This window comes from Triticum aestivum, chromosome 2B (genome assembly GCF_018294505.1).
Source record: "Triticum aestivum cultivar Chinese Spring chromosome 2B, IWGSC CS RefSeq v2.1, whole genome shotgun sequence".
Classification (NCBI taxonomy): Eukaryota; Viridiplantae; Streptophyta; class Magnoliopsida; order Poales; family Poaceae; genus Triticum; species Triticum aestivum.
The window spans coordinates 472,222,100-472,232,191 of NC_057798.1; the positions used below are offsets into that span (position 1 = coordinate 472,222,100).

Consider the following 10,092-nt stretch of genomic DNA (forward strand, 5'->3'; position numbering starts at 1 on the left):
TTGTCGGGGTAGGATGACTTGGAGGAGGAGGACGACGAATGCGATGACCTAGCAAGGACGATATCTAGGAGCAGTTCTATGGCGACGATGATGAGTAGTTTATGTTTGATGTAGTTGAAGTAGGCTCGGAATAGTAGTAGCTTAAACTATGTTTAATTTATGTTTTAAGAACTATGTTTGCTTCAAATGAACTTGCTCTATTTGAAATGATGTACTAGTCGAATTAGATGTATTTACATCATTTGTTGGAGCACTAGTCTTCTACATCTCCAATTATACATTATCTGTTGAAGTTGGATGTTTTTGATGATGTAAATAATATATATATATATATATATATATATATATATATATATATATATATATATAAAATCTTCAAATATACATCGATGCTCTTAGCGCCGTTTTGCATTGGAGATGCCTTAACGCCGTGAAAAACTGAAAATAACCGAAACGCCCTCCCCCTATCCGTCTCGGCTCCGGCCCGAACGTCCGATCCGCTCTGCGATTCGGAAACCGCTTGCCCCGGGGAGTACCTGGTACTACACCTATATAGCGCCACGCGTGGCGCACCCAGGACGGCGCGGAAGAAACTAAACTCGAGAAACAAGTGGAGTAAAGCAGTGGCGCAAGAAAGGGAGAAGGAAGAACAGATTGCTTGTGGGATTCGCCGGCGAGGGAGACGGAGGGGAGCCTGATCGGTGCGGTGATGGGGGTGAGGGAGCCGGTGGCAATGGAGATACCGGTGGAGGAGGGGGCGGCGGCGAGGGTGCCGCCGCGGATCAGGAGGAGGCTGCTCGAGGGCAGGACCAGCGGCGGCGGCGGGCCGGCCAGCGCCGAGGAAATCGACGCCAAGCTCAAGGAGGCCGACCACCGTAGGCAGGTAGGTGTCCCTGTCGGATACCTTTAGTTTCCTACATTTATCTTTCGCTTTTCCCAATTCTTCCTCCTCACGGTGGATTGCGAAGTCGGGGGCGTGAACTGTGAATTCGAAGTGTTGAGGACTGCTTTTTCCCCTATGCACCACTATCATCCTCGTGTTGTCTCGTCGGCGGCTCCCATCCTTACTGGTGAACAGATAGTTGCGTCCTCTGCTGTTGAAGTGGTATTATTATTTTATTCTACAGAAGTGGTATAGTTCCTGGAAGGTTTTACAGTAACTTTAGACGTCTAAGTATAAGTATGTGAAATAATTGTGAAAGTTCGTGGGGAAGTGGAAGTAACATTCTTTGGGAATTTTGTAGGCGGTAGGTAGGTAGTCGTAAACTGAAGTTAGTCTCACGGGTGCCACGAATTGCTTTTCTGTTGGATTTTGACGCGTTTTTTTTTCCTTCTTTAGTTTGGGGTTTTCCGGTGTTTGGATTGAAGCGTTTTCCCCCTATTGAAATAGGTCTCAAGTTTATCTGTAGCTCGGTGAAAGCGTAAACAGGGACAATTAGAGTATTACTACTCCCTCTGTTCACTTTTATAAGTCCTTGAAGACATTTCAGACAACATGCAAAGCAGCCTATTTTCAGTTGTCTGAAATGACTTATAAAAGTGAACGGAGGGAGTAGTACTCTTTAGTGATGAGTGTTTAGATCATTAGTTTAGTGATCTAAATGCTCTTATATTATTTCTTTACAGAGGGAGTAGTAACTAACTATTGCCTGTTCTCGTAAAAAGGAAAGTTTCTTTAATCAAATAATAAAGGTGAAATTACTGTAGGTTGTAACTGCTTAAGTTAGCCACTGATTTCAGGTTGTTTCGGTGGTAGGAAAATTATGGTAGTTCGGTAGGATAGTTTCCTTTCATCATGGACCACCTGGTTTGGCTTAGAAGTATACCTTGCACTTGTACTGCTGAAATTTTAGTTGCAACTTCTGTAGTTCTGTTGGTTGATGTAATCCTGGTAGGGGCTATAGAAACAACTAATGTTCTTTTGGTTACAAGAAGGTTTGATATGAATTAGCGATACATGCTTGATCAAATTAACTCATGTTCAATTGTCCCTCCACAGCAATTCTACGATTGGTTATCCTGCAAAGCAAGGAAGAAGCCACGGAGCCCATCGTGGTCGTCTCAAGAGGAAGATTACGGACAGTGCCTTGAAGCCAAGCTTCAGGCAGCTGAGCAGAAAAGGCTAAGCCTCTTGGCAAAGGCACAGAACCGGTTAGCCAAGTTGGATGAACTCCGACAAGCAACGAAGAATGATGTGGAAATGCGGATTGAGAAGGAGAAGGAAGAACTTGAGACTAGAATCGAGACTCGTGTTCGGCAGGCACAGGAAAACCGTATGCGCCTTCTGCATGCAGATATGCAGAGGCGGGCCGCACTGAAGGAGAGAACAGAGAGGTCCCTCATGCAGAAGGCGACATCTGAGAGCAAGTATACAGAGCGGGTGCGATCTGCTATCCTGGAAAAGCGTGCTGCTGCTGAGAAGAAACGGCTGGCGTTGTTAGAAGCTGAGAAGAGGAAGGCTCATGCTCGGCTCATGCATATTCAACGAGCAGCCATGACTGTAAGCAGCCACAGAGAAGCAGAGAGGATTAAATTGAAACAACATCTTGAAAGCAAACTTCAGAGGGTATGTGTTGTCATACATACGCTGATTACAGTTTTAGTTCTTATGTTCTGCTTCTTATCTGATTTGTTATCTTTATTGGAACAGGCCAAGAGGAAGAGAGCTGAATATTTGAAGCAGCGAGGAGGTCCATGCAGTTCTGCTGATGCTGACTACATCAAGCATGCATATTTTCTTTCAAGAAAGCTTGCAAGGTATTACTACCATACAATAAATTACTTGAATACTAACTATTTGGTTGTATTTGCATGTTCGAGTAAATTGAAGTTTTCTTCTCGTATACTGTATAGGTGCTGGAGAAGTTTTGTGAAGTCCAGGAAGACAACACTTGCCTTAGCTCAAGCTTATGATGCTTTGGGAATTAATGAAAAATCTGTGAAGTCAATGCCATTTGAGGAATTAGCTATGCTGATGGGATCTTCCACAGCTCTTGAGGCTACTAAGGCATTACTTGACCAGTTCGAGAGGCGTGTGACTCTTTGTCAGTCAGCAAGTTCATCATCTGCAGAAAATATTGACCATCTGCTGAAACGCCTTGTGGCTCCAAAGAGGAAGGTACCTCCGAGTAGAGACGGAAGAACAAGGGTTGCAGCAAAAAGGCCAGCCAGAACTTCTGAAACAAGCAGGTAGTCTAGATATTCACTGAGGGTGGCACTCTGTGCTTACATGATCCTGGCTCATCCTAGTGCTGTTTTAAGTGGAGATGGTGAGCAAGAGAAGCTACTCATGGAGTCAGCAGCAAACTTTGTCACGGAGTTTGAGCTGTTGGTTAAGACAATACTCGAGGGACCGGGAAGAGCCTCAAGGCAGCCATTTCTTGATGCTGCTGAATCATCTAGTTACCAGAAGTCTGATGATGTTGCCAGTCAAAGTAAATTCAAGACCCGGCTGGTTAATTTTGACAAAGCTTGGTGCACCTACCTTTACAGATTTGTGGTGTGGAAAGTAAAAGATGCAAGATCATTGGAGGGTGATCTTGTTAGGGCTGCATGCAAGCTTGAGCTGTCAATGATGCAAACATGCAAGTTAACTGCCGACGGGCAGTCATACAACCTCACCCATGATATGAAGGCCATTCAGAAGCAGGTTTCTGACGACCACAAACTCCTAAGGGAGAAGGTTCAGCAACTGAGTGGTGATGCAGGGATTGAGCGGATGGACTCTGCTCTCTCAGATGCAAGGTCGAAGTTCTTTGAAGCAAATGAGAATGGAAGTCCATTGGCGACACCTGTTGCAAACGTATCTACTCCTCTGAGCATTAATTCATCTGGAAAGCTCCTGCCTTCTGAGGTTAATGTTAGTTCCGAAACAACATCAAGCAGCACATCACCAGTGAATCGGCCTACAGAGAATGAGCAGATGGTCAATGAGATGCTTCATGAGGACGGTGGTGCGATTCCTGGCAATTCTAATGATGCCCGCACCATCGAGAAGGATTTCCAAGACAAAGTGAGGGAAACAATGGAGAAAGCTTTCTGGGATGTGGTTACTGACTCCATGAGAGGAGACAAACCTGACTACAGCCAACTGATCAACCTGGTAAAGGAAGTGAGGGATTCGTTGTACGACTTGGCTCCCAAGGGATGGAAGGAGGAAATCTATGAGAACATTGACCTCGAAATTTTGTCCCAGGTAAGATCCCAGTGTTATGCGTATAGAAAGTTGTCATCGAATTGCTTCTTTTTTCTTATTCATGAAACATTGACATAATTTTGTTCCTGTACGAATGAAGGTACTCGAGTCAGGCTCCCAGGACACCCAATATCTGGGGCAGATTTTGCAGTACTCTCTGGATATGGTCAGAAAGCTGTCTGCTGCTGCAAAGGATGATGAGATGAAGGCAAGTCATGACAAATTATTGAGCGAGTTGGCTGCAAGTTCTGAAGATAATGATAATGGAGTCAGCTCGTTCGTCATTGCTGTCATCAAGGGTCTGCGTTTCACTCTGGAAGAAATAAAGGTGTGTTGAGCGTGTTAATAATTTAAACTTGTCCTATAATTAACTGCAATTGTTTTAATGCAGTGGATTCTAACATTTTTCTGTTATAAACAGCAACTGCAAGTAGAAGTGAGCAAGGCATATGTTCAGCTGATGCAACCGACGATAAAAGGCTCGGCTGGAGTGAAGTACCTGCAGAAGGCTTTCGGCGATCGCTATGGACCTCCTGCCAATGCGTCAGCTTCTCTCCCTGTAACTCTGCAGTGGATTTCAGCATCAAAGAGCATCGTGGAAGCAGAATGGAGGGAACATCTGGGCTCTCTTTCAGTTCTGCCTGCAGCAAATCATGTAAGTTTCTAACAACATCAGCAGCATAGTGGCATTCTATTTGTTATCTGGTTCCTGACACTAGTTTAATCTTTGGTGGCAGGCTCAGCCCCTTGTTACAGTGCTCCGAGCTGGCCATGGAGCTCCAACAGCTGCTGTACCTTCAGCAGGTAGTTCAGGTTTACCTGAGTGCAAGGGAGCAAAGGTTGACAAGCTTGTGAGGGTTGGCTTGTTGCAGCTTGTTAGTGGTATGGATGGCTTGCAATTGCAGTCAACTCCTGAGAGCTTCCACCTCAACTTTCTGAGATTGAGGGCCGTGCAGGGCCAATTTCAAGAAGTGATTGTGATGGCTACGAGGTAAACTACTATATTAGACTCGTGTTATTCTAGCCTAGTCTGCGGGATTAAAACTTGAATGTGTGCTAACTGAACTTACTGTTTGTGCAGCATGCTCGTCCTGCGACAAGTCCTGATGAGTGAGAATTCTAAGATCACTCCTCTGGAACTGGAGACTGTCATCTCAGAACTCTTCGGCACTCTGGTGAAGCTGCTGGATAACTCCCGCGAAGCAGGCACTGAAGAGATCGTGGAAACGATGATGAACGCGTCGGCCTCGGCCGGCTCTTTGTCGGCCGCCAAGATTCAGGCGAGGAGGCAGATAATAACCCGGGTGGTCTTCAAGAGCCTCCAAGCGGACGACGTCGTCTTCAAGAAGGTCTCCCGGGCGGTCCACTGCGCCTTCCGTGGCGTCCTCCTCGGCGGCAGCGGCGCCAAGGGCCAGAAGCTGGCGGATGCAGCCCTGCGTCGCGTCGGCGCGGGGAAGCTCGCTGACCGTGTGGTGAAGGCGGCTGAAGTGCTCATCAGGGTGGCCACGGTCTCGGAGAAGGTCCATGGTCCGTGGTACAAAGCGCTCGCCTGAATGTGAATATAGCTTACTTTGGTTGGTTCTGTGAATACACACGTTGGGTCGGTTGTAAATTCTTGTCCCGCTGGATGAGGTGGGGATAAGGCATTGTACAGAAATTAATTACTAGTTCAGGATGTTAAAAATTCTTGGTGTATGGCAAAAATCAGCTCCAGAGTTTAGTCAGTCAGGGCCTGGAGATGCTCAATGGCACCTGGTGACCCGTGTTATGCCAATGATGGTGCGGTCGCTGTAATAGATAGAACTCAGTAATATTAGTTGTCTATATGATGTAAACATAGTTCGTTTGTTTGAGCAGTTGGATGTTAAACTCTTGAATCACTTATTCTGAAAAGGAGATATAGTAGTTATACTTAATCACATCACATGGATTGATGATCTTTTTTTAAAGGCTCAAAAGCTTTATATATCTAGCTCTTTGCTGTGGCAACCAGATTGTTTGGCTCAGCATTGCAGATGCGGTTGGTGTTGAGACCTGCCCTCAAGGGGGGTTGTACCGAAGTTGACCTGGTCAACAGAAAAAAACTTAACCCTCAAAACAACTGGGATTTCCTCCTTGACTTGCTCAACCACCTGGGCTTTCTGCCGCATTTCCGAGGCTGGGTCGCGGCCCTCCTGCTTCATCGCGGGTCCTTCTCAATGGAGTTCCTCGATGTCCCATCTTCTTAGGCCGAGGGTTGAGGCAAGGGGACCCCCTCTCACCTATCCTCTTTGTGCTTGCGATTGATCCTCTCAACCATATTCTTCAAAAGGCCACCAAGCAAGGCAAGCTGCACCCCCTTGGAGGAAATGTGATGATGATCCAGGCCTCCTCATATGCGGACGATGCTGTGGTTTTCCTTGCGCCATTAAAGCTGAAGTCAAATTCTTCGCGGAAACACTTGCGGGCTTTGGCGAGGTCACTGGCTTGGTCACAAACTGCACTAAAAGCTTGGTTGCCCCCATCTCCTTCATTCCTTCCCCGCCAACTGCTCCACCTTCCCTATGAAATATCTTGGATTGTGTTTGTCGGTCAAAAGGCTGAATAGAATTTACTTCGGACCTCACGAAGACAAGATTGCCGTCCAACTTCCTCCCTGGATGGGCATGCTTGTTCATTGTTTTTGCGATAGCTCACCATCCATGCCGAACGTCCCAGGATGGGCATGCTGATGGCATCTCCGGGTAGGGCGATTTTGGTCAAGTCTATCATCATGGCCATCACCTACTACATGACAGTGTTAAACCTTCCGGCTGAGATCTTGAAACAGATTGACTCCCTTCGGCGTGCCTTCCTTTGGGTTGGTTGTGACAAGATGGCAAATGAAAGATCAATTGGGAACAAGTTTGCAAATCCAAAGTTCATGGTGGCCTAGGGATCTTAAATTTGGAGAAATTTGCGGTTGTTCTCCGTATTCGTTGGCTTTGGGCGGAGTGGCTAGACCCGGTGAAGCCTTGGGTACGTCAGGGGAACCCTTGTGTTTAGAGTGATAAAAGATATTTTTGCGGCTGCCACCAAGATGTTAGTTGAAGATGGCCTTCGTGCCTCTTTTTGGGAATCCGCTTGGCTTGATGGGATCAGGCCCAAAGACATCACCCTGAAAATCTTTGATCTATACAGAAGAAGAGGCTGCTCGGTCGAAAAGGCTTTCCATAACAATTTTTGGGTCTCCCAAGTGCATATTCTTTTTGGAAAAGGAGGTTTAAACCCCCGACCTCTGCATCAAGCGATGCATGCGGCCATCTTTATTTATTATTTCACCAAGGTCTAACAAGAACATACATCAAACCACCCGAATCCATCACTCACACCTACAAAACTCGATTATGTGGAGTGCTCTCACTCTCCAAATCTAAACCGGTGTCGTTGCCGATCCATCCACGTAACGTATCAGAACGAACAGCCGGTGCGGCAGACCTAAAGTATACACCACACATGCACACATTTTAGACGCCGCCATCATCATTGGACCGCTGACCCATCTTCAGGAGAGAGATCCGCATCATCCTTGTCAAGCCATCCATCCGTCGACGCCACCACGGCGCCCAACATCGCCACCGCCCCGTGCTCATCCATCCATACGTGAAGATTCTGGAAGATCTGTCGTGCGTAGCACCTGCCGACTAGGCATGACATAACGTAGCACCTGTCAGCCAGGCATGACTTGACATCTCCACCGAAGCTCCGTGTAAGAGGAAGCCGCTCCACCTCCTGCCTCTTTCTTCCAGCGCTGCTCCACAAACGATGCTCCTAAGATAGAAACGACACCGTAGTACCGCCATCGTCCGATCTGGAAGACCGGATCCTAGGGTTTCCCCCGAAGTAGCACGAGTGGGTCAATAGTCGTTGCACGGCGATGCCTTCATCAAGGTAACGACACATAATGCCGCCATCGCCTGCCATCGGCTCGGTTTTCACCGGCAACTATGTCATCCCGACTCGCAGCAGAAACTAGATGGCGGATCTCGAGATCTGACCATCCAGCCTCAGGCCGACCACCTCCGACGGAGGAGATGGCCACCACCGCCGGGTGCACCGGCCAGATCGGATCTGACCGGAGGCGCCGCCAAGCCGCCCACCGGACAAGATCAACGTGAAGGACAACCGACCACTGGAGGTAGCCGCCGCCACCATCATGGTTGATCCTGCTACCAGATTGGCTGCCATCTGCGCGCGTGCACCTGCGCCGCGGCCACCACGCCTCCTCCATGGATCTGGGCAGGATCCCATCCCTGCAGAAGAGGGTTGTGGTGACATGGGCGCACAGCCGCGACCACCGCCGTCCTCCCACCACCAACGGGCCTAGCAACGCGGGCGGAGGAGCGCCACGCCGTCCACCTATAGCTCGAGCCTCCCGCCCGAGGGTAGGCCACACCAGGGTGCCAGGGGCCCCGCCGCCGCCGGATCTGCACGGGCTTAGCTCGGTCGAGTCCATAGGGCGACGGTGAGGGGGAAGAGAAGGTGTGAGAGGGACCTAGCGGAGTAGATCTCGCCGCTGCCCGAGTCGCCCTGGGAGGTGGGCGACGCCAGCTCCCAAGTGCATGCTAGTGGAATCATCTCCGCCAGCCATCTCACTGAGTTCGTCAACATTTGGGGGGGAGGGGGGGATCGGTTGTTCATCCCAACCCAGATGTGGCAGACTCTAGCTCCCGAAAGCTCACTAATGATGGCATTTACTCCGCGGCGTCGTCCTATAAGGCTTAGTTCCTTTGTTCGGTAGACTCGAACATGCTACATGTGGTGTGGAAGAACTGGGCTCCCCCAAGTGCATATTCTTTAATTGGCTAGTTATCAGCAATAGGATTTGGATGGGTGATAGACTTCAACGTCGGGGCTGGCCCAATTGCGGCCATTGCCCCCTATGCAAACAAGTGCAAAAAATACGCAGCAAATTTTCTTTTCCAATGTGCCTACACTGTTTGAGTTTGGGGAATGATCAAATCTTGGCTTGGCTTGGTTGATGTGCACCCTGCAGCCTGGGCGGTTGTGGACTCGGTAAAGACATGGTGGAACCTAATTCCATCCAACATTTCACAATCTTGCCGGGTGATGCTCTCTCTAATGATGCTAATCTCATGGGAAATTTGGAAAGAGAGGAAGGCTCGTGTCTCCCGTGGCACCGTTGTGCCGGTTGGGATTGTTGTCGCTAGAATTAAAGATGAGTCTAAGTTGTGGTGTTTTGTGGTGGCTAAATACTTGTATAATGTAATGCCGTAAGTGTGATGCGTTGTAATTCGGCCTTTGGCCAAAAAACCTCTAAACCTTCCTCTTAATCAGTGGCTGACTGGCAGTGACAAATCATTTGCGCAGTTTCAAAAAAAATATAAAAAATAGGAGAAGGCTTAAAGATGCTCTTATTCCCCGCATGGTTCATGGGATTGTTTTGCTGTTTTATTGTGTCAATTAGTCGATAGTATAATGAATGTAATCTTTATGCAATCGTGATATTTACATCCGTGATCCCGAAAGAGCAAATTAATACTCTGGTTAAGGTAACAAATGTCCAAGCAGTGTCTGGCTACGATTTTGTGCTCTCTGATCTTCATTAGTTAGCGCGATCTCTCCATAACATGCATGCAAACTTTCTACTCCCTCCCTCCCTGGTACTACGAGTATATAGCGCGAGGCATTCATGGTTATTACTTACTACCTCCCTCCATCCCTCCCTCCTTCCGTTGATTATCCATCCAGCAAAGGGATAAATAAAGATCGATCCAGCATGAGGAGGAATGACCTGCTGCACGTGATGACCATCTTGTTTCTCATCGGGTACCTTGCGACAACGGAGTGTAAGCATACATCATTCATGATCTGTTCTTCTTCTATTTATATGTATTGATGAATTCTGACAACCATGT

At 47.9% G+C, this 10,092-nt stretch overlaps 1 pseudogene; it reads left to right on the forward strand.

The window, feature by feature from the left end:
* Positions 1-599: 599 nt before the first annotated feature.
* On the forward strand, positions 600-6,111 carry LOC123045527 (uncharacterized; annotated as a pseudogene).
* The last annotated feature ends 3,981 nt before the right edge of the window (positions 6,112-10,092 follow it).